The following is a 25,894-nucleotide window of genomic DNA, read 5'->3' as shown; positions in this document are numbered from 1 at the left end:
AGTTGTGACTGCATAGCTTCACTGAGGATGCATAGATGCTGAAATAGCTATATGGAGATGGTGGTCCAACTCTGAATCAAATAAAAACAAAAACTGCCTTTATTTTAATAGAAATAAATAATCATTTCGTTCTAAAACGAAACAAAAACTCTATTATATTTCAGTTCGTTCAGAGAGCTCCATAATCATTCTGAACAAACTGAAACAAATCGGGCTGCTAGTATCGAATTACAACAAAACAACGTGATACGGATAGCAACATCTGCTTAAAATAAGCGAAAGTTTTACTTTAATAAAATTAAAATAATATTAAAAATAAAACTTTATTGGGACCAAGTTTTCTGGTAACACCTTCGTGGTTTCTAAAATTTGCAAACCAACGAATGCTAGAGCAAAGAAGGCTGAGGGAATCTAAAAGTTACATCTCACTTCTCGCCTGTACAGCGCGGTAAAATTCCAACGACAAATGGACAGGCAAGAATTGGACAAGCGAGGATTTTACCGCGCTGGACAGGCAAGACGTGAGATGGAACTTTTAAATCTCCCTCAGCCTTTTTGGCTCCAGCATTCGTTGGTTTGCAAATTTTAGAAACCAAGTAAAACTTTCGCTTGTAATCTTATTATGTGTTTCCTATACAGTATGATATTCTCACATTATGTAAAAGAAAAAATTAATTTAATAATAATAAATTATTATTTACCCCTATTTTTATAATAACTTATCAGACTTTAATAACTCAAATATAAACAAAAACCATCAATCTTTTTGTAAGTGATTCAATAAGTCATTACTCATTACCTTCGACGATTAGTATTGTTTTCCTTTTTAATAAAAACGTCGATTTTTCGTCGACATACGTTTCGTACAACTCTCGAGCGGTTCATTTTCCTCCCTCGAAATTTCAAGTGGTGCACATGTACAACTCCAATTCCTCTCCTAATATCATCATAAACCTTTTTAGCAACACAAATAGAGAGTAATAAATCAATAGCCGTGTGTAAAATCTGAAATCTCACCCCATATTCACACACCGCTGCAGAACCGAACTAAGGAAGGAGATTTAATCGGAATATCCATAATTTTCGTCGTCATGGTTTAACACTTCGATAGAGTAATTTAGTATGAAGAAGTAAAAAGTTCTAATGTAAAATGGTATTAAGTATATTATTAAAAAATTATTAAGTATATCCAAAATAGATTCATAAACATCCAGAACGTTTTTAGTCCCACCCAATAAAGCGATACAAACAAATATTAGAATCGAAGGACTAAAAAATGTGGAATTCATGGAATACTTACACAAAAAAAAGAATATCAGGAAAGATTGCTAAATAAAATGAAAGATAACTAAATTAATGCAGAAACAGAGTCACCTGCAGAGAAGAAAGTAACGAATACTAACATATCAAAAAAGAAAACAACATGGTTTAAACAGGAAGTGAAAATAAAATGTAAGGAAAAGAAGAAAGCCTTTATACTATACAGAACAAAACAAACACAACAGACATACAACTTTTATAAACAAATAAGAAAAGAAATCAATACTTTAGGCAGACAAATAAAAAGGGAACACAGGCAGAGCTTCCCAAAACATATGGAATACGACTTATACGGAACACAAAAGAAGTATGGAGAATGATCAGAGGACAAAGAAAAGATATGAACGAACTAATAAAAGCGAAACACATTCAAAGGGAAATATGGGCAGACTACTTTCGATCTCTATTTGCTAAAGGTGACAATAATCAACCATCAACTCCAGAAGTGACGACCAGAGAAGAAATAATCATCGAGAATCATTAAAGGAACCTTTAATGAAATTAAAAAATAGAATATTACCAGGAGGTGATTACGGATTACTAATCTAAAAAAATAATAGAACAAAACAGAATACCACAAGAATGGAGATCAAGCATGTAATGTCTCTTCAAAATGAATTAATTAATTAAACACAACAGTAAAATTAACAACCAAAGTGATAACAAATAAACTAAATGAAATTACAGAATTAGCAGACCAACAAAGTTCAAGAGAATTTATTAGAATCAGTGGCGGTTTCTCCATAAGTGCACATGTGCACGTGAACCCCCAAAATTATTTTCACACCAACATTCATATATGTAATATTTATCATTCTATAAATAACATTTTAATCTAACTATACAGTAATTGAAATTCGAAATAACAGATCCAAGGAGTTTATAAGTATCTAATAGGTAACATTTAATTATTTATATTCTATTTCAAAGGAGAAAGTTCACGGATGCGAGGCCTTAGACAGAACCCCGCGTTCACCGCTCTCACAGTGGTTCCTATACCAATGACTTTTCATTCGACAAAATACAACTCACCACCCACCCCGCTACCCGCTCTAGCCCACAAGTTTAGATGGCCACAGGATCACAAGTTGGATGTGATCTTATGGCATGATCTTTGGTGTTTTCAACGTGCACGGCACACGTATGTTTAAATTTTGCTTTCATGAAGTTCGAATTTCGGAACTATATTAAGAATGGAAGGATTTGTGGACGTAAATGTTAGCGTGGAATATTTAAAATCAATTAAATTTTCTTCATTATATTTAGAAGAAAAATTAAAAATGCCGAAACCAAATTTGTTAATTAAGAATGTACCAAAGTGCAAACGTCGGGATTATAAATGATTATTTAAAATGGAGATTTGTGTAAAAACTTACAAATTGTGTAGGTGTGGTGTGAAGCACATATTTGGAGAAGAGGAAGCATAATGAATAAAATAAAAGATACGATTTTAACTATCCAGTTGGAATTCCAGATTGGAATTCTCCAATTATGTACTTGTTACGATGCCAGTGACAACTGCAGAAACAGAACGATGTCTCTCTGCATTGAAACGTATCAAAACTTTCCTTAGAATAGCTATGGGCCAGGATCGATTAACTGCACTCGCAATGTTTTCAATAAAAAAAATGATTCAAGAAATTCCAAATTTTACTGAATTTGTTTGTGAATAATTTATCTAAAAAATAACAGGCGACTGACTTTCATTACAAAACTTGCTTGTAACATGTAAACACTAAATTATAATTTTAAGTCAATACAATACATTATTTATTGTAATTTTTAATAAGGTCCTTTGATTTTTACAATTTGAAGACACTCAAAAACCTTTACCTACGGAAATAGGGTCTCAAGGTCTTTTTATATGTTAACATTATGTGTATATCACAGAAAGTGACGGAGTCGAAGAAAGCTGGGCAAAAATTAAGTCTAATATCTTAGCCTCAGCCAAGGAAGTTCTTGGTGAAAGAAACATTAATAAAAATAAATCGCTTCCAAGACGAAGAACTCCATGGTTTTGTACAGAAGTGAAGGAAAAATGTAAAGAGAAGAAAAAAGCCTACCTAAAATACATGTCAACTAAAACACAAGAGGCATACGATAATTATAAGACCATAAGAAACGAAACACATTCAGTAGTAAGAAGAATAAAAAACGATCACTGGGAACGTTTTTCGAAAGAAATGGAACATGATTTTTATGGTCTCCAAAAGGAAATATGGCGCTTTATAAGAGGTCAAAGAATGGAGGTAAAGGAACTAATAGAACCAAAACACATAGAAAAGGATACATGGATTGACTATCTAAAAAAGCTTTATGCAGAGGAAGAACAAATAATGCTAGAACCGGAAACACCAGAAATTACCACAGATGAAGATGTTAATATAAGTGCACAGGAAGTACGAAAAACACTCGAAAAGCTGAAGAACAGAAAAGCTGCAGGTAAGGATGGAATACCAAACGAACTACTGAAATATTGTGGAGCAGCAATGACAGAACAATTAACAACATTAATTAACAAAATCATAAAACACGGTAAAATACCGGAAGAATGGAGAACGAGCGAACTAATCCTACTATTCAAAAAAGGAGATAAAAAGCAGCCAGAGAACTACAGAGGTATCAACTTGTTAAATACTACCCTAAAACTTACAACTAAAATCTTACAAGACGTAATGAATCAGAGGATAAGTTTAGCAGATGAACAACAGGGTTTTCGTACTGGAAGATCGTGTACAGATGCAATATTCGTCATAAAGCAAATTACTGAGAAATCACTAGAGTATAATAGACCAGCATTTCTATGTCTGATTGACTTAAAGAAAGCATTTGACAGAGTAAGACTCAGGGATGTAATCCACCTTCTGTATAATAGAGAAATCCCTCTAGATATCATAAAAACTATTGAGAACATCTACCAAAATAACAAGATGGAAGTCAGAATAGATGGACAACTTACAGAACCTGTAGATATAGGCAGCGGATTAAGACAGGGAGACTCATTGAGTCCTCTGCTTTTCAATTTAATCATGGATGAAATCATCAAAAACGTCAACAAAGGAAGAGGATATAGAATGGGAAACAAAGAAGTAAAAATACTCTGCTACGCAGACGACGCAATATTGATAGCCCAAGATGAAGATAGTCTGCAAAGATTAGTCCACAGATTTAACATAAGAGCAAAAGAATTCAATATGACAATTTCATCTCAAAAAACTAAAACTTTAGTAATCAGTAAAGAACCAATCAGATGCAAAATAGAAATTAATGGTATCAGTATTGAACAAGTAATGGAAGTAAAATACCTTGGAATTACATTGTCAAGTTACGGAGACCTAGACAAAGAAGTGAGAAATCAAGTACAAAAAGCAAATAGATTGGCAGGATGCCTTAATAACACTATATGGCGAAACCGACATATTAACACTGAGATGAAGTCAAGAATTTATAAAGCCAGTGTAAGACCAATAATGACATATGCATCAGAAACAAGACCCGATACAGCCACAACACAAAGACTACTGGAAACGGCAGAGATGAGAGTACTGAGAAGAATTACAGGAAATACACTGAGAGATCGAAAGAGGAACGAAGATATTAGAAGACAATGTAACGTACAGTGTATAAACGAATGGACACTAAATAGAAAAAAAGAATGGAACAACCATATAACCAGAATGGGGGAGACACGTGTGGTCAAAATAGCACGAGATAAATCACCAATCGGCAGAAGAAGTATCGGCCGACCGCGCAAAAGATGGAGCGACAACCTTCCATAGAGGTATCAATCCGCCAATGAACAAGCAGAATTGCTTATAAAGAGGAAGAAGAAGAAGAACATTATGTGTGCACCCCCAATATTTTACACCAGGCGCCGCCACTGATTAGAATACAAAAAAACGGCAAATTTATGTTTCGTGCACCTTAAAAAGGCACTTGAAATGGTCAAAAGGACGTTATCCATTTTTGTGCACAAGAAAGGTACCTCTAGGAATAATTAAAACGATCGAAAATTTACCAGAACAACACAATAAAAGTAAAACTGACTAAGAAAAGAACTGAACTGAAAAAAACTAACTGACCCAATTGAAGCTAGCAACGGTATAAGACAGGGGGTTCCTTGAGTCCTCTATTATTCAACCTGATCATGGATGAAATAAAAAAAGTAATTACTAAAAAAGAATACCAAATAGGAGACAAACAACTTGAAATAATCTGCTATGCAGACGATGCAATACTAATGTCTTAAAGTGAAGATGATTTATAACTGCTAGGAAATTTAACATGTTAATTTCCCCAAAAAAGACAAAATGCGTGGTTGTAACAGCAAATCTACTAAAATATAAATTAGAGCTGGAGGCTCAGAACAAGTGGTGGAGTCGAAACACAAGTGGAAGATCAAGTGAAGAGAGCAAACAGAGCCGCAGGTTGCCTGGATGAAATAATATGGAGAAATAAACATATCGGAAATGAAATGAAAGGCAGAATTTACAAAACAGTCATCAATGACATACGCGGTAGAAACACAACCTGACACACACAGAACAAAAAGAATGCTAGAAACAGAATGAATGTACTTACTTTGAAAAATCGATGGTAAGATACTACGGGACAGAGCTATAAGTACAGATATACGACGGAGATGCAAGATCAAGAACATTTAAGTAATAGAAAAGTAAAATGTAACGCTCATATAAGCCGAATGACACCAAATAGGTTAAGGATGTCGAGAGACGGTTCCCCAATAGGAAAACGATCAGTGGGAAGACCACGAAAACGATGGAACGACAACTCAATGGAGACACATTGAAAAAACAGACAGAATCATGTCTACACAAAAAGAAGATGAAGAAGAAGAAAAAAGGATCCAAAATGCATAAATTGGGAAGAACATATGAAGAATATATAACCGATTTAGAAGCAAAGATAGAAAATACAATTAGTAATATGTCCCTATATTCACACACATAACATGTTTAGATATTGAAGAGCGAATGATCGAATCAAGGAAGTAATTGTGACATCATACTAAGAGAACTGCCCAATCAAAACCAAAACTAATAATAGATAAACTCCTTATTCGAGCAAAAAACTGAAAAAACTAAGAGAAGAAATAAGGAGGCAATCGAATAAAGCCAAAGGGGAAAACTCTATATTTACAAATTTGATAGGATTGTGTTAAGTCCGTCACTGCCCTCCTAGTCACTCGCACACACTAAACATATAGAAAACTTTGAGCCAACAATGGGAGTGTGTAGAGTAGATCCGAAAGAGACTTGCTCTGGTAACAGCTGTGAACTACTGGCTTTACTTCTGCTTACTACTGCTGTTACTTCTGGCTACTGATTGAAGAGTGCCAGGTTGCAGTGGCGTGGTAAGCGATTACGGTATAATGATATGTTAACCAGATGAGTCATCGTTAAAAATAATAATTAATCAAAGTGTATTCGTTTTAAACAATTGATGGAATCGACGGAAGGAAGTGTGATATTTGACAGGTTTGGAGCTTTCTGGGGTAAGTTCTCTCAAAAGATAAAAACATCAAAAAAGAAACCAAAACAAAAAAGAATTTGTGTGTAGTTTGTACACAGGTAAGAAGTTATACTTCTATTACATGATTTCAACGAAATAAATATACTTAAAACAGTTCATTTGGATTTTATTTGATATTAAACTAATTTTAATACTTACTACTTTTTTTTCTTCTTTTATGAATACTTACTACTTTCCAAAAATTTTTATTAAAACAATAGCAAAAATAAAAAAAATTGCATTAGGGATCCAACCCGTGTATATTAGGTTATGAATCAAGCACGTTAAAATGCAGCCAATTAGACACGCCAACTGGATGTTTTAAAATTTTTGACAGTTGGTTATATTTGCTTTTTGTCTGAATTAATCAAATTAGTTTGATTTTTGTGGAATTAAAATATTAAAATACAACAAAATATAGAGTAAAGTAAGAAAACAATATATTAGATGAAAATTGGTAGAAATTTTGTTGAAAATCAAATTGTGTAAATTAAAGCACTACTACATTTTTTATTTTCTCCAAATAGGTATAAGTATAATTTTTTAGTGTAAAACATTTACAGTTAAGTACCTGTTGCTTTTAAAAACTATTTAGAAAGTCACTAAAACTGTAAACTTACTTTTGTCTCTGTTCTCACAACAATAAAAACTAGAATTTGTTTACCCACAACCGCCATATTGAATAATTCATTGGAATTCATTGATTCTTCTTAATAGTTGCGTTTTCAGCTAAGGAAAATTTACATGAATTCTTTGTCATTTTCAGTATCAATTTTCACTAAATGTATGGCTTGGAGTAATTGATGAGCACTCAATCGGTCCATATTTTCTCTCACAACGACTAACGGACGAATCTTGCCTTTGTATCCTACAGGAAGAATTACTTATGCGTTTTGAAGAAATTATTTTACAGCTGAGATAACACTTACGGTTAATGGATGATAGTGCACTAGCTTATTTTAAGATTGGCGTACGTACTAGATACAGTATATACGTACCTATATACAATATATCCAAATCGTTGGATTGGTACGGGAGGTACGAAACATTTGCCTACTCAATCACCGGATTTAAATCCTCTAGATTTTTGTGCTTTCTTAAGTCCCTAGTTTCTTCCACTCCTATCTAAAAATACCCTAGAAATATTTGCTCGAATACGACAACCAATGAAACTAACATTTAAGTCTTGTCTCACGTTCCAGAAAGGTCATTTCGAGCTTTGTAAGAAAAAGTTTTGTAGCAGTTTGTAAAAAAAATTTCGTAAAAACATAAAAAAAATGTATTTTAAGAAACGAAGCATTTGCGGATATACGTTTATAGGTATAGCAAATTTTCATCATGAGCGTAGGCGCAAAATTTCGGGGCAATGCTTTTATGCTTATTTTTTCGAATCCTGAAAAAACTAATAAATATTTTTGAAAAATTTAAATGCAGAATGAAAGACTGCATTATTACCGAGGGCCGAAAGTCCCTTAGAATAAACAAAAAGTTTCTTTTGATTGAGATATTTGAAATTAAAAATAACATTCAATTTTCTCTTCTTTTTTACCCCTGTAACTTATTAAAATAAACATAACAGGAGTTTTACTTTTGGCCTTCGGTAATACTGTAATATTTCATTATGTAACAATACTTATTAGGTTTTCAGGATTCGAAAAAAATTGAATGCATTTTTAGCATTGGCCCCAAATTTTGCGCCTACGCTCTTAATTTTTCATGCAGTATCAACCCCTACCTTCTTTTTATAGATCTTTGTTTAAAAATTTATTGTATTTCACATCAGACTCTTTTCTTTCGAGTATTTTTTCTTAGTTCTTCTCCGGACGATGAGGTCCAGCATAGGCTTTTTTTGTGCAATCCTTTGTTTGAATTTTTTATCTAAGTGGGTCTATATCTAAATCCATTTATAAATATTGTTCATGCATTTTTTTATTTGTTATTTATTTTATAAAAATTTATATATAAGATTTTTTTTTAAATACCAGGCATTTATCATTTCGACAAATGCACACTTCCTCCTTCACAAAAAAAGACACGAAAAAACGATGATACGTAACAATTCCCAATGAAATTCCCTCCGCTAATCCCCAAAGAACACACCGCATTGGCCAAATCGCAGAATATTCTGAATGGTGAAGGACGAGAAAAGGAAAAACACAAAGCGGCGATTTAAAAGAGTGCAATATATCAAGTCATCTCTGGAAAAAGGACAATTGAGTGTGGCTGGAGGAAAAAGCAACAGGCAAGGCCTTTTCTGCAAATATTTAGAATGTGTGGACAGGTATTCAACTGTTAATGTTTCTGATGATTAATCTCTTCACGTTTGATGTCTTTTTTTTTCGATTTTAGGACTTTTATGTACGTTTATAGATATCGGGGATGAAATATTTTGACTTTTGTGTAGTTTCTGTAGTGTCAAGACCTCGCTTCCTTTATTATCTTCCCTTTTATACATTAAATAATGTTCCCATACACTATACGTCTAATATTTTATTCAAATTTAAATTAATATTAATAAATATGTATATAGTAGTTCGTAGTTCGATATTGATCAAAATATTTTTTTTATAAGAAAATATATTTATTTCCTTGTGGCATTTTTATGATTAAATATTTAGATGGGAAATAAGCCACAATTAAATTGAAAAAATAATTTTATTAACGTTTCGACGCCCAAATCGGGTGTCGTTGTCAAAATACAAAATACTACTAAATTAAACAAAAATGTTGTTGCTAAGTAAAAAAAATTCTTCTAATAATTTATTTAATCCGACTCATTTATATTGGCAATTCAGACATATATTATACAATATTGCCAATATTTATAAGTTGCGTTCCTGGGACGACTTTACTGAAAGATAGTTCATTTGATTACATGAAATCAATCCCAACTCAAGAATATCCGTCACAAAAAAATCATAGCATGTGATCAATGTGATCTGTCTTTAAAAAAAACAACCAAATGCAACGATGACAGTAAAATTCTCGCGTTAGAGATTCCATAGTAAATCACGAGGGAAAACCAGGAAAAAAAGGGCGTCGAAACATTAATAAAATTATTTTTTTAATTTAATTGTGGCTTATTTCCCATGTAAATAGTTAAAAATATACATATTTGTTCTCACTATATACTTTTCTAAAATTATTAAACTATTCAGTGGTAAAATTAATACCTACAGTTTTTTGTGATTGTAGAAAAAGAAATTCAACTTTTCAAGGTCTTTAGTTACAGAATATCCAGATCAAACAGAAATTACATGAAATTACAAAAACTACCTTGCGGCATTACATACAGTATGGTGGAAATACTAGTGACGTCATTTATCTGGACGTGATGACGTAATCAATGAATTTTTAAATGAGAACAGGAGTCGGGTGCTAGCTCATTTAAAAAGTTATTCAATTCTTTATTCAGTAATATAAACATTGCCATAATTATTCATACAATGTGCTCAACATTCTATATAAATAAATTAATTTACACAAAATGAAAAATGTATGTAATTTATTTAATTCATGATACATTTTACTGCTGTCAGAAAACAAAAAAAATGCTTTTTTGACAAATAAACATTGTTTTTGTTTAAATTCAATGTTAAAGCTGTCACCCATGTGCCTCTTGGCAGTTTGAACATTGAACTTAGAGAAAAAGCAATGTTTATTATCAAATAAATATTATTTTCTGTTTTCTGACAGCAGCTAAATGTATTTTAAATTAAATAGATTACAAACTTTCTTCTTTTTGTGCCAATTAATTTTATTAATAAAATTTTTTTGGACACAAAGATTGTTCGGACGCAAAGTGCCCGGCTTATGAAATAACGAATTTATTCCTTGCATTTTACATTTGCACCATACTGTACATTTTGTAAATATGTATATTCTTACGTTGTATCAGTTGTACCTTTATATAAATAATTGTTTTATTAATTTAACCTTGCAAAGACCTTCAACCCTGTAATATTTTAAGAACTTAAAACACAAACAGTTTTAAACACCAGTTAAGAAGGGTTTCCCCGAAAAGGCTTATCCCTAAAGGTAGGTATCAAAATTGACTAAAATAATGCAAATCTTTTCTTTAGAAACCTTTTATCAACGCTTTTATTGTAATCATATTATTCTTACCCAGATAATGCAGAGTTAATTACAGGTGATGATAAAGGGATTAGCTTTATGGCAGTATCTAATTTTTGGAAAAACCTTTAGGGATAAAATAGTCATAGAAAAGAATGTTGGTTGGGGTATTCTTTGGCCACAGTGTCTGTCAGGACAGAATCGTAAGGTTTTTTGTTTTGTTCAATAATTTCAAATTGTGTTATAGTCCAGGGCGGATCTGTTTTGAGATGGACGTTGAGAGGTGACTCAAATTTTTTTGCAGAAATTGCTTGAAAATAAATCAAATAATAATATTTGAGTTATCCTCCCTCTCAAAAAGGTCCGGAACATTGTTTAAATAATCAAAATGTCAAAAATTGAAGGAAAAATTCGATTTTTTTCTTCGTTTTTTGATTATAACTTTAAAAGTGTTCATTTCCGAGAAAAGTTGTACTGATCTAAAAGTTGCGTATTTAAATTTCCTACAATATAAAATTGGTTAACAATTTAAAAAATAGTCACCCTAGTTGCAAAATAGCAATAATTGCGAAAAAAACATACAAAAACAAGTATTCGCATTTTACGTTTTTCAACCATTTATGATACACTTAGGACCTTCATATTACACCCAGAAAAATTTTATGATACAGTAAAACAATACTGTAAATTTCTTTAAGATCGGTTTAACAGATTTCGCAAAATAAATTTTGCAATCCAGCTTTTGCAAAAAAAATTAATTTTTTCAAAATGTTACAGGACTAAAAATAAAGCAGATAGCAAGTTAAAAATTTTTTTTGCTTATAGAAGTGTACTGTACCTTTCATTTGCAATTTTCAAAATTAAAATCGATTAATTACCACGGCGTCAGAAAATTTTTGAAATAAACAATAATTTTTGGTGCTACGCGCAGGACAGCGGTGTTCGATTCACACAAGTTGATTTCCACCAAAATGTCTTCCAATCTTTATCTAATATATTATTTTCTTACTCTATATTTTGTTGTATTTTAATATTTTAATTCCACAAAAATCAAACTAATTTTATTATTGTTTGTGAAATATTGTTTAAACAATTGCATATGTTTAAAAATAATAAACTTTTATTATTTAAGTTAAAATATATGAACAAAGAAAGTTTTTGCTAATAAAATTGTTATATCAAAGGATAGAGTAAAAATTAAAATGTATCAATAATTATCAACGGTCACTGGAATGCCCAATCAGAGCAAACTATCCGCTGTCCTGAGCGTAGCACCAATAATTAATGTTTATTTAAAAAAATTCCTGACGCCGTGGTGTTAATCGATTTTAATTTTGTAAAATTGCGAATGAAAGGTACAGTACACTTCTATATGCAAAAAAATTTTCAACTTGCTTCTGCTTTATTTTCAGTCCTGTAACATTTTGAAAAAATGAATTTTTTTTACGAAAGCTGAATTGCAAAATTTATTTTGCAAAATCTGTTGAACCGATCTTAATGAAATTTACAGTATTGTTTTATTGTATAATATAGTTTTTCAGGGTGAAACATGAAGGTCCTAAGTGTAGCATAAATGGTTGAAAAACGTAAAATACGAATACTTGTTTTTGTATGTTTTTTTCACAATAATTGCTATTTTGCAACAAGGGTGACTATTTTTTAAATTTTTAACCAATTCTATATTGTAGGAAATTTAGTTATGCAACTTTTATGTTAGTACAACTTTTCTCGGAAATGAATACTTTTAAAGTTATAATTAAAAAACCAAGAAAAAAACGAATTTTTCCTTAATTTTTTTGACATTTTGATTATTTAAACAATGTTCCGGACCTTTTTGAGAGGGAGGATAACTCAAATATTATTATTTGATTTATTTTCAAGCAATTTCTGCAAAAAAATTTGAGTCACCTCTCAACGTCCATATGTACTAATATTTTTACAGATGCGCCCTGGTCTATTACTATAACAAGAAATTTTTAGTATTTATGTAATACATACTATACTGTTATCCTAGTATGATTGAATATAATATGATGAAATCTGAAAAAAAGAAAAAACTATAAATAAATAATTGCGTAAAAGTTTGTGATATAAAAACAGTTCTATAAAAAATAATAAAAAGTCTCTGGCAACCAAAAAACAATTTTTTAAAATTTGTGCATGTGGAAATTTTGTGAGTGATGTCCCATTATTAAATTATTAAATGTTTTACACTTTTTCAACATAAAACATACAAAAACAACTGCTAAATCAGATAAAAAACAACTGTTAATGATAAAAAAACATACACCACTGGGAACACAGGAATTTTTGCCAGGTTCCACATTGAACATAACAAACAATTTAAGAGACTAAGGGCTGTTTGATTGGTCAACTCTTCTTATGGGGCTGGTGACCTCCAGGTACATCTTTAGCTGTGGAGCAGTTTCAATGGCTGTTATCTTGTAGTTTGTATTGTGAAGACTTTTTGTACTGGGCCTGATGATGAGTCATATATTGTAAGACTCGAAACCGGTTGCCCCATGATTATAATATAACAACTAATAAAAATACAAACTTAAGATTGCCAGTATTGACTCAATTACTATATCCAATTGCAAAATCCTAAAATAAAATGAATAAAAATGCAAGGAATTCAAAAATAAAAATATTTTATAAAAAGATTATATTCTATAAAGTTATAAAAGGTCTAAGACTAAGAGGTAATAAAACAAAGACGTAACATCGAGAAAAACCGAGAACAGGGACCTATTGACAGAAGAAGAGCCAATAATGAAGAGATGGAAAAAAAAATTTTTTTTTAAATTTTATAGACAGAATCAAAAAACACTACAGATTCGCATTCGATGTCTTCTAGCCTCTTTGTCATTATGGGGGTGTCATCTGCAGGCGCGGATACAGAGGGGGCTCAACGGGGCAATGGAACCCCTATTGTATTTAGTCTATAACTCTAAACATCCAAACTACCATGACTACCTCTTCCAAAGAATTGAAAGAAGCCATAAAATCCAATAAAAAATAGCACGGAAAGAGTCCCACCAGAGCTCAATCCTTTTGATGCCGTAGGTATCTGGGATGAGTGAATTTTATCCTTTGAGTAAGTGTGAGTCGTATAGCTAAATCTGGATAATATAAGATATGTGGTAAGTCTGCCCCTCTATTATGAATTTCTAGATCTACAAAAATTAGACGAGGAATAATACAAAAAAATGCACTGGAAATAAACTTAGAAAAGACCGAATACTTAACAACAGAACAAGAACCAGCGAGAAACTTAGAAATGGACGATGATAGGGAAAAAGCGGCACTGCAAAATTGAAATACTTAGGATTCACACTCTCAAAGAATGGAACGACCGAGCAAGAGATAAAATAAGTGCAGATTAGCACAGACAAGAACATGTATTACGAGATAAAAATTATTAAAAAATACGTCCCTAAAAATAAAAATTATTATATTGTTATTGTTGAAACCTCTGCAGATGTGTTTAAGCATTTAATTAATAAACAGAAGATCTTCATTGGTTGGGAAAGTTGTCGTGTGTACGAACATATTAACGTGTTACGGTGTTTTAAGTGTTGGCGCTTTAACCATAACGCCGAACACTGTACAGTGCCCCATATTGTGTGTGCAGAATGTGCTGGTCCACACAAGAGCAGTGAGTGTAAAGAGGAAAACTGACAGAGCGTGTTGCGACATTATGAGTGAAATAAAAAAATGTAACAGAAAAAGATAAAAACTGAAGACGGAATTCAACCCAACGTGAAAAAGATTAAACGTAAGAAGAGATAGAGAAATTTCTGTCAAAATTTGGTATTTATGACCCTTAAAATAACACCAAATGCTAAAATTTATTAGCCTGTAGATAGTGTGGATGTCTCGTCAGCCGAGGGTATGATCAGTGGCGTGGTGATTTTATGGTCAAAGTACGTTTTGTTCTAATTTTTATCATTGTGAGAATTAAAAAAACCAACTAATATTTTTATCTCCACCACTGAGAGCGGTCAACTTTTTGGTTGCCTGTATTCTTCGGGACATATTCGGGACATTTTATCACAAAGTGTAAATATTACTAATTTTACCATCTTGTAGGGTATCTGCGTTCTCTTTCTTTTCCACTATTATATATATTATATCTCTCTTTGCCGACGTTTAAATTAGGACCCACTTGAATCTCGCTTCAACACGCGCCTCGACCTCGTCGTGAGAATTCTCCATAAGGAAGATGAAAAAAAGTGTACAAACTGTAAGTATGCGCACGAAGTTTTAAGAATCCCTGGAATAAAATTTAATCATTCGGTCTTCGATAAGACATGCGTGTCTTACAAGCGAGCATGTGACCAAGCAAAAGCCAGAACGAAATACATCTAGCAACTACCGGTAAGTCATCAGAACAATTCAAATCCAAATGGTTTAATCTTATGTGTTAATATAGAAGGTCTACCAACCCATTTTTGTCAGTTAAAACAGTTACTAACAGATTTTCAACCGGTTCTTGTAGTTGTAAAGGAAACTCACATAACTAATGATATTATTGAAGCTGAATACCAGATAAAAGGTTACAATTGTTCTGTAAATTATTCCACTAGCAGACACACTGGAGGGGTAATCTGTTATGTACGTAATCATATTATTTACCGAGAATTGAAACAATTTTCAATTCAAATGGAGTATTGGTGCACACTTCTTAAAGTAACGATTGGTCAAAAGCATTTAATTATTGGTGGTGTATATAGATCACCAAATGGATCTAGTGCTGTATTTTTTGATTTTCTTCAAGAATTATTTGAGTTAGAAGAAATGTGTACAAATGACATTGTAATGTTGGGAGATTTTAATGTAAATGTGTTAAATGTTTCTGTAGTTGGGACTAAACTCTTAAATATTATTTAAGCAGCTGGATGTAAACCAATCGTTAAAATACCAACACGAATTACTGCAAACTCCAGAACTCTAATAGATCTAATTATCACAAATTGCAAACTTCAAGAAACTGACCGAACTTTTCCGAAATTTACTGATCACGACATTATTGGTACGTCCATTAATATTTGTGCAAAAAAAGAATTTAAAAATGGTATCTTCAAGATATATTACGCCTGAGAAAATTGAAGCAATTAACATTGATTTAATTGGAAAAGATTGGAATTATTCGTCTACCAATGTTGACGTTTTGTATGAATACTTTTTAAATAATATCAGAAGCAGTTTGGATAAGATAGCACCAACCCAACATAAATTCCGTTCTGATAGTAGTTATTGGATTGATGAAGAAGTACGAAATTTACAAAGAGAAAGAGACATTTGTTTTTCAACATTTCGGTATACAAATAATCCATTAGATTTTCAACGGTACAAACGGAAGAGGAATGAAGTTGTTACTTTAATTAGAAGATAGGAAAAGATATTTTACGAGCAAAAAATTGATCAATGTCGCTATGACAGTAAAAGAATGTGGAGTACTTTAAAAGAAATTGTAAATAGTAGTAATAATACATCGAATTTGAGCATATTAGATAGTAGGTTAAATGTTACTAAAGACTTAAATAAGTTTTACTTTGATAGTATTGAGGGGATTGATCAAAATATTCCTAGATCCTCAAATTTTTCTGAAATACAGCTTGATATTGTTTCTAAGATTGATCCTTTTCCCATCATTTCACTTGGTAAATTGCATAAAGTGGTAAGTAGTTTAAAAAATAAAGCAACTGGTGACGATATTCTGACAGTGTCACTGTTGAAAGGGATATTTTCAGTGGTTGGTTACCCATTGTTAAACATAGTTAATACCTGCCTGCAAGCAGGAGTTCTGCCGTCAGTATTAAAATGTAGTACCATAATACCTGTACCAAAAATAAGTAAACCACAGGCGTTTGAAAATTTTAAGCCGATTAATTTACTTCCGATAATCGAAAAAATCATTGAATTATTAGTTTATGATCACTTATTTAACTATTTAAATGAATATAATTTGCTGTTTGTAAATCAATCTGGTTTTAGATGTAGGCACTCTACTGAAACTGCATGCCAGTTAGTATGTAATAGCCACTTTACACGATGCAAGTAATTGCGCAACTAATTGCACAATTTCTTGCGCAAGAACTTGTGCAATAAGTTGCAACTAACTTTCTGCAATAAAGTGATTACACGGTGCAAACGACATGAAATAGACAGAAACTTTGACAAAATAGCATAAATTTTAGGTTATGTTTGTTTTTACAAATTAAATGTAATTTTTTGAGTAGAATTATCAGATATTAGATTAAAGATGTTAGATTATAATTTGAGAAAATTATAATATTATGTATTAAGTATAACAAAATCAATTAATACCTAATCCAAGTATGTAATACATATTATTCATTTACAAAAGGAAACAAGTTGTATGAAATAAAATAGTTTTTTTTAATCCCTATGTTGCATAATTAAAGTTATTCACCTGAATAATATTATCTGTGAAGCGTGAAATTGGTAAAAAGTTCCTCTAGTTTTGTTAATAAATTGTTTGGTTTGAAATTTAAGATGACAGAAGTTCAATGTCATCAAAATCTTTTATTTGTTGACAGCAGAAAAGTAAAAACAAACACTGTAGCCTTAAAAGTTACTAAAAATATAACCAAATTGCAGAAAAAATTGCATGAAAAATAGGACATGTTCTATTTAGCTGCAAGTTATTCTTGCAGCAAGGAGTAGCAGCTTTTCTGTGCAATTCGCGTATGACACAATGCAATTTCTATTGCTGCAAGAAATTGTGCAATTAATTGCGCAATTGTGTATTAAATTTTAAATAAAATTTAGTGTATTTGTAGATTTAAAAAGGGCTTTTGAAACAATAGACAGGCAGATGATATTAACTAAATGCAAAAATTATGGAATAACTGGAGTTGTGTTCAAATGGCTAGAAAATTATCTAAACGGTAGATGTCAAAAAACTAAAGTAAATAATAATATTTCAGACCAAATAGGTACTATATAAACGAAAAAACTCTTTTTGTTGAAGGACTAAGAATATTTAACAGTCTACCATCTAGCATAAAAGATTCACCAAATGTTAAAGTCTTCAAAAGTAGGTTAAAAAAATTGTATTTTAAGAATTAGTCGATTTTTCGTTTTTAAGTTATATTTATTTAAATATATGTAAATGTTTATTTGTAATGTAATAGCTAAAAAGCTAAATAAATCCTATTATTATTATTAAACAAATGAACGGGGTACTGTGTGATAGACAGATTACCAACAATACAAAGAAGAGAAAATATGTAACACCTGGTGCGTAGTATGATCTACAGAGCGTAGTAATGACTTATGGAGCAAAGAATTGGATAATTACAAAATTACAGCAACTGAAATGGAGCTAATGAGAAGAAGCTAAAGAGTAACAAGTATAGATCGCATTAGAAATGGGAAGATAAAACGAAGAATGGCACTAGAACAAGACATACATCGAAGAAAAACGTTTAATTTGGTATGGGCATGTATGAATGCCCTTGTATTCTCAATATTTCTATACGGAGCAGAGACTTAGACTCTTTGCGCATGCGGGCGCCAAAAAATTGATGCCTTTGAGAAGTGGTGCTGGAGAATAATGCTGCGCATACCTTGGACAGCTCATAGACAAACGTTTCCATTCTAAACCAACTCAAGATTTAAAAAAGGCTGTCCACAATATGTCTGCGACGAATACTGCAATTTTTTGGTCACGTGGTTCGCAGAGGTGACGACAGTTTGGAGAGATTAACTGTTTCTGGAAACGTCCCGGGGAGAAGATCAAGAGGACGATCACCAACTAGATGGTCCGACCAAATTAAGAATTCAGCTGGAAACTCATTCTGTGAAACTCTTAGAGCAGCTGAAGATAGAGACCAATGGAGAAACATTGTTAGGAATATTGGAAGAAATCACGATCCTCAGTAATGGGTAAACGACAAGAGAGAGAGAGAGAGAGAGATGTGACAAAAGCAGATCGAGTACAAGGTGAATATCAAAGATTTCGGATTGGAAATAGGAAAGAGAAGAAGAAGAAGTAGACTCCGAAAATCATAGAAGAATGAAGTGGACGAAGTCATGGAAAAACGAGACCTTAATTCAGAAAGGACTGGAAACATTGGCTGAAAGAAGGAAGGTGGCGACAGCTATAAAAATCCTTATACAGATAGATAGATTCATTTCTATTGGTCTTAGTAGTTTTCACGTCTATGTCACGCTATAAAAGCCAACAATTTAGTATTTTGATATATAAATCTTAATCTTAAACTATAAATCATTGTATTTTAAAAAAATTTACTCATAAAGCACACCAGTCCTTCTTTCTGTCATTATTTTCTTTCCTAAATATTTCGTTTTGACTGTTAAATATTTACGGTGGGCTTTTGTAAATTTCAGAATACATTTTCGGCTGATCGTTGAATGGCATTATCGCTGGCCGGCCAAATCATTTCTAGTCGAATAATTTTTACGCAAGTCTGCCTTTCAAAACAGATAACAATTGATTATATAGTATCGATCTGCAGTGGTCATTTGATATAAATGTTTTCGGTAGAACTGTGATAAAACATCTGTTGAATAACAATAACTTTTCTCTAGCTATCTTCAAAATAACTATACTCAATTTACAATCAAGATGCAGTAGAAATAAACAAATCAAGACACGTTAAATGCTACTAGGAGCACTCCCGAATCATAATTTACAATGTATAAACTTTGGAAATCATGATTTGGGATTTACAATGTATATACATGGTAAATTATGATTCGGGAGTGCTCCTAGTAGCATGTCTTGTAGTAACGTGTCTTGGTTTGTTTATTTCTACTGCATCTTGATTGTAGTATACTGTGTTTTATAAAAATAGAAGCATAAGAGATGAAATAAATCATTTTTAGTGGGTGTTTTTTGAATATTTTCTGGTTAGGTCTTAATCTTTCATTTAAAACTTTTATTTTTTATTTTTTATATTTTATTTTGTCCAAACAATTACCTTATCAAACAGGCCCTCTAGAGGCCCTTGCCTTAGATAGTCTTGACTAGTTTCTTCCACTTTTTCCGGTCCTTCACCTGTTCTTTTCAGTTCCTTGCTTTTATTTCTTTCTTCTATGCCAGTCCGCAGGCCCGGCCCCAGGGGTGGGCGAACTGGGCGGCTGCCCAGGGCGGCATATTTAGGGGCGGCAAATTTTTGAAAAGCCAATTTTTGAAATTGAAGAAATAATAGATTATGTTTTTAATATTATAAAAATCAACATTATAAACAAGAGCGGCAAAAATGCGTCTGTAAAAACGATAATTAAAAAAGTGAAACAATAACAATTGTTCATTCGACCGGAAATCGACAACGCCGCCTTCTTCTTCATCGTATAAGAATAGTGGGACATCTACAGTCACAGCGACAGTGGGTAGAACTAACAATTTTATTAGACTAGAATCGGGCAAATCCATAGACGAAGAAACACAAAAAGTTCTAAAATGAAATAGAACGACTTGTATCAATAATAAAGTTCTTAACACAACACTGTCTTTCATTGAGGGGCGATTCTGATAAACTTTTTAATCACAACCATGGTAATTTTTAAAGCTTATTGAGCTCTTTGGAAAATTTGATTCTGTTTTACAAGAGCACATTAGGAGAACAACGGATAGTAGTAACAAGCAGCATCACTACTTAGGAAAACGTATCCAAAACGTAATTAGTCAGCTTCTCCATGAACAAATCAAAAATAAAATTTTAAACTTTTTGAACTCAGCAAAGTATTACACGATGGACAGATGATATCAGGCGGATTAGTAAAAACTGGCAACAATCAGCACAAAACCGTGAAGTGTGGAAATAATTGGGGGAGACCTATGTCCAGTAGTGGAGGTGAATTGGTTAGGTGATGATGATGATAAAAGTATTATAGCATAATTTTAGATTATACACCTAATATTGCTGGAGTGAAAAAGATAACCACTGTTAAACGTTTTGTAGATTTAGATTTGTTCACAAAGTGTTAAAATTAAAGTACATTTTCTTGGATTTGTGCCTGTTCTGAAAACCACTGGCTTGGGACTTATTTTGAAAAAAAACTGATGAACTGTGAATACCTTTGGAAGATATGAGAGGACAAGGGTATGATGTATGATAATGGGGCATACATGAAAGAAAAGAACTTGGGAGTTCAAAACAGAATTTTGAAAATGAATCCTAGAGCATTTTTTTGTCCCATGTTCTAGCCATTCACTCAACTTAGTCATAAATGATGCTGCTAAAGCCTCACAGTTTGCAGTTTCTCTCTTTTCTTTACTGACAAAAAATTACAACTTTTCATCAGCATCTATTCATCGTGGGGCTAAACTGAAAAATCATATTTCTAACCTTTGTTCGAAACTAGATGAGAAAGTAGAATTGATGCAATTACTCCCATTAGATACAAAATTGAAGAAATCTACCATGCTCTTGTAGAAATCACTGTCAATAATAAAACAACGATAAAATGGTTGCTCATGAGGCAAGCTGTTTGGCAAATCAAATCCGTGATTTTACTCTTCTTTGCTCTGTGGTAATATGGCATGACATTTTACTTCACATCAACGTAGTCAGCACTGCACAATCACTGCAGAGTATTGGTATGCGAGTGTATCAATCTGTAAGTTTATTTTAAAAAACGGAAATCCATTTTAAGTCTTTCAGAAATGATTTAAAATTCCAGGGCTATTTGACAGTCGCAAAAGAGCCAGTATCAAAGTTATAAATTGAGAATATGAAAATCGGAGACATAGCAATTGCAAGAAAGATGAAAGTGAAAAGACAATTTGGCTATAAGGCTAAAGATAAAAGTATAGACGTACATAGATATAGAGACACGATATAAAGTTTACTTCTATTTAAAAATTATAGACACAACCTTTAACGAATTAAGTGATAGCTTTCAGAAATTTTTGTTTCTGGGTCTACCAAGGCTGAAGAACCTAAGAGAATGATTTGGATGTAGCTCAAAACAATTATTTAGAGCTACTGCCTCAAAACTAAAATAGCTATGATGATTGCCAACCTCCGTGGCGGAGATGGCACCTGAAGAAGAAGAAGAAAGGGAAGGGGGGGTGGCGGTTGCTGACCTTGCCCAAGGCAGCAAAATCCCTAGGGCCGGGCCTGCCAGTCCGGGAGGCATCAAACCACTTCCTTTGTGGTCTCCTTCTTCTTTTCTTCCTTTGTTCTCTCATTTGCACAACTCTTAGGGCGTTTCTTTCTTTTGATATCCGTAAATCATGCCACAACTACCTAGGTCTCTGTTCCCTGATTGTCTTTCTTATTCTTTTGGAAATTGAGGACTTAAGACGGAGAACAGGAGTTGCCGATGTAATTTTCCGAATTGCCACACTGAAATGGAACTGGACAGGACACGTCAACCGAATCAGTAATGAAAGCTAGGTGAAGAGATTACTTGAGTGGAGTCCGAGATTAGGCAAAGAAGTACAGGAAGACCTCCTACTCGTTGGACTGACGATCTCAAGAAAATGTCAAGAAATTGGATGTAAAGTGCTCAAAATAGAGAACAATGGACAAAAATGAGGGAGGTCTTTGTCCAGTAGTGGACGCAAAGGGCTGGGTGATGATGATGATGATGATTTTGGGAATATGATCGAATAAACAGGCAAGGATCCCTTAGAAAAAAAAGAGGAATTAGACAGAAATGTAATCAACTATTTGATGTAAAAGTTTGACAGTATGAGTTATTATAAAAAGTGTCGATATATAAATTCTGGGTATAATTTATATAGAAACTTTCTTATTCTTCAAGTACCATCTTCGCGACTGAGATTGACAATCATCATAGCTACTCAGATTTTAGAGACGACTGCTCTGAAAATTTCAGCTGCATAATCAGTTGGAGCAAGTTATATCTCTCTCCACGTGTAAAATACCTTCGAGATACATATTCAAAGTTTCTTGTTTTGATGATATTTAAAATTTCTATTTCTTTACTCATCTATCTCAGAACCTTTTTGTTTGTGACATGTTTTTCCATGATATTTTAAGAATTCTTCTATGTACGCAGTAATTCAGTTTTTTGTTGACGCAGTATTTACATTCCACAAAACAAAGTCGAGAAAACAGAGCACCTAGCCAACTTAACTCTTAGCTCCACCTTCAAATATCTTGAGCACTAAAATTTACTCTAGCCTTTTCTACTCTGATTTTGATATCCTGAAAGTAAGAATTTGTGGAGTTAATCATTGTTTTATTATAATGCATATTGGTCTACTCATTCGATATTAGCTCCGTTTATGAGAAGATTATCGTTATCTCTTTGAGTTTTAGTTATTCTTATAAATTTTATCTTCTTGACAGTCATTGTTAGATTCTTAGATTATGATTCTTAGATGTTAGATGTCGTATTCTTTCATAATAATTATATTCAGAATTTATATTATAAGTACAATCTTTACACAAAAATAAATAATTATTTATATAATAGATCTTTACAAACATAATTTTGTTTGTTTGGGGAATGTAAAAAACGACAAACAATTTGCTTTGTCAAAATCAGAAACATTTAAGTTAAGATCTTTAAGTACTAGCAATATATATATATGTTTGTCTCCCCTTCTGTGTAGAACCCCTAAAATTTAACGCTTTTCATTTTTCGCACATTGAGACCCTTACAAAAAGGTCATATGTCCCTGGTAACGTTTCTTTTTACGATGTCTAAACGGCGTACCCAATAGCCATTGGCGTACGTTGGCTAAATATATATCTCGATTTAATCCTAATTATATTGATTAATTGGAGGGTAGAGGTTTTTATTTCATAAAAGGAGAAAAATTCACATAATTGTGTTTTTTATTTATTTTTATTGTCTAAATAAACATTTTACTTTATTGTAAGATATTTAGTTCTTTATTTTTATGATTTTAAGAGGATTTGAAGGAATGCATGAATGGCTTGCGTTGTAAATGGAAAATATGTTTAAAACATATTTTCCAAACATAGCAAACATAGAAGTTAAAGATAAAACCGTTTTCAAATAGAATACTTTATGACAAGAAAATGAGATAATACTTGTATACATAAACAAATACGCTTGCTGACACCACTCCAATGCTTGCAGAAACAAGGAGGAGGATTTGCAAGAACTTCTTAATGATGTTGACAGAGAAAAATGTAGACAGGAAAATATGTAGACAAAACAAAATTCATGGTCATTAGTAGACAACAACATAAGCTCAAATATTAGTGAACAGCAAACTATTAGAAAAAGTTGGCAAGTTCAAATATCTTGGTTGCACTATAAATGATAAATTGGATACATGTACTTAGAAGCAGAATTACAAACGAACACTGGGACGAACACATCTTCGCTAAGATGGTTGATTAAGTTTCGTGATAGGGTTTCACCATGTTCCCGGAGGTTATATCTTTCAACATCGGCGTTTAGCCTTTTCAATATTACTTCAAAATAATGTAGATTGAATTATAATTACAACCATTGTTTGGTTCTGGGGCTATTTAGCAAGTATTTGAACTCACTGATGATGGACTGCTAGGTCCGAAAACGTTCTCAATTGGACATATTTTATTCAGTCCATTGGGATTTTTAAAAGTTTTAGTAAATATACCTATTACATAGAAGTGGTTTTTACTTCAGGTTAGAATTTTTTAACTATATGGTATACAGCCAACCTAAGGAACTACCCCTTTTTAGAATGACAATAATTACATATAGCTATAGCTAGATGCGTCTACAAGATGAAAGCGTTTTACACTTAAAGAAGAAGATACATATTCGACGATAATATTGTTTTTGTAAATCTAAAAAAGGGTTTTGAAGTCTTATCTTACACGTTCTTATCGAGCAGTGAATCATGTTGCCGTTTGAGCACTCTTAAGAAATGTATCTTTTAACATCGACTTCGCTAGTAACATCAGTTTATCAACATGTAAATCATATTTCTCGATGTCACCTATTTTATAAGGTTGCTAGTTTCATCTAGATGCACTGAAGATGATCTGATCTAGATCGAAAACGTTTTGCGAATCCTTTTGGATAACTTTTTAATAGTTTTTCAATAAACTTTTTATACCATTGTACAAACAAAGTTTTTACTTGTTCTGTATGGTCTTTTTTTTAATTCTAAGAACGTGTAAATAGTTTTGAACCTTAATGATCTCCAAACATTTTAATGGACCTCCAATAGTAAGTACATAGCCCACGAAAACTTCTCACTTAATGTTTGTCAGTCGGTTCTGACCACTCCGTAATGGAATCTCTTATCCACAGCCACTCCTTTTTTATTAAATATCATCATCATTCTCTTTGCCTTATCCCTATGCGGGGTCGGTTTCCCTAATTGCATTTCTCCACACAATTCTATCTTGGGTCATATCAATGTTAATCCCCTTTACCAACATGTCCTGCCTTATCGTCTCCCCCAAGGTCTTCTTTGGTCTTCCTCTCCTACTCCTTCCAGGAATCTGCACTTCAGCTATTCTTCGTATTGGGTGATTAACGTCTCGACGTTGAACATGACCAAACCATCTTAACCTATGCTCTCTCATTTTGGCATCAATTGGTGCCACACCTAGACTTCCCCTAATATACTCATTTCTAATTTTATCCTTCTTTGTCACTCCACTCATCCATCTAAGCATTCTCATTTTCGCCACATGCATTCGTTGTTCCTCTTTCTTTTTCACTGCCCAACATTCAGTTCCGTGCATCATAGCCGGTCTTATGGCTGTTTTATAGAATTTTCCCTTCAGCTTCATTGGAATTTTTCTGTCACACAACACACCACTCGCTTCTTTCCACTTCATCCATCCAACCCTAAGTCTACTGCATGAATCTCCATCTATGTCTCCATTACTCTGTAATACCGATCCTAGATACTTAAAACTATTGCTTTTTACAATCATTTCACCATCCAAAGATACCATATTATTTGTAGTAACTCCATCTTTAAATGAACATTCCAAATACTCTGTTTTTGTCCTACTAA

The sequence above is a fragment of the Diabrotica virgifera genome, chromosome 7 (genome assembly GCF_917563875.1).
Source record: "Diabrotica virgifera virgifera chromosome 7, PGI_DIABVI_V3a".
Classification (NCBI taxonomy): domain Eukaryota; kingdom Metazoa; phylum Arthropoda; class Insecta; order Coleoptera; family Chrysomelidae; genus Diabrotica; species Diabrotica virgifera.
This window is presented reverse-complemented; position numbering follows the sequence as displayed.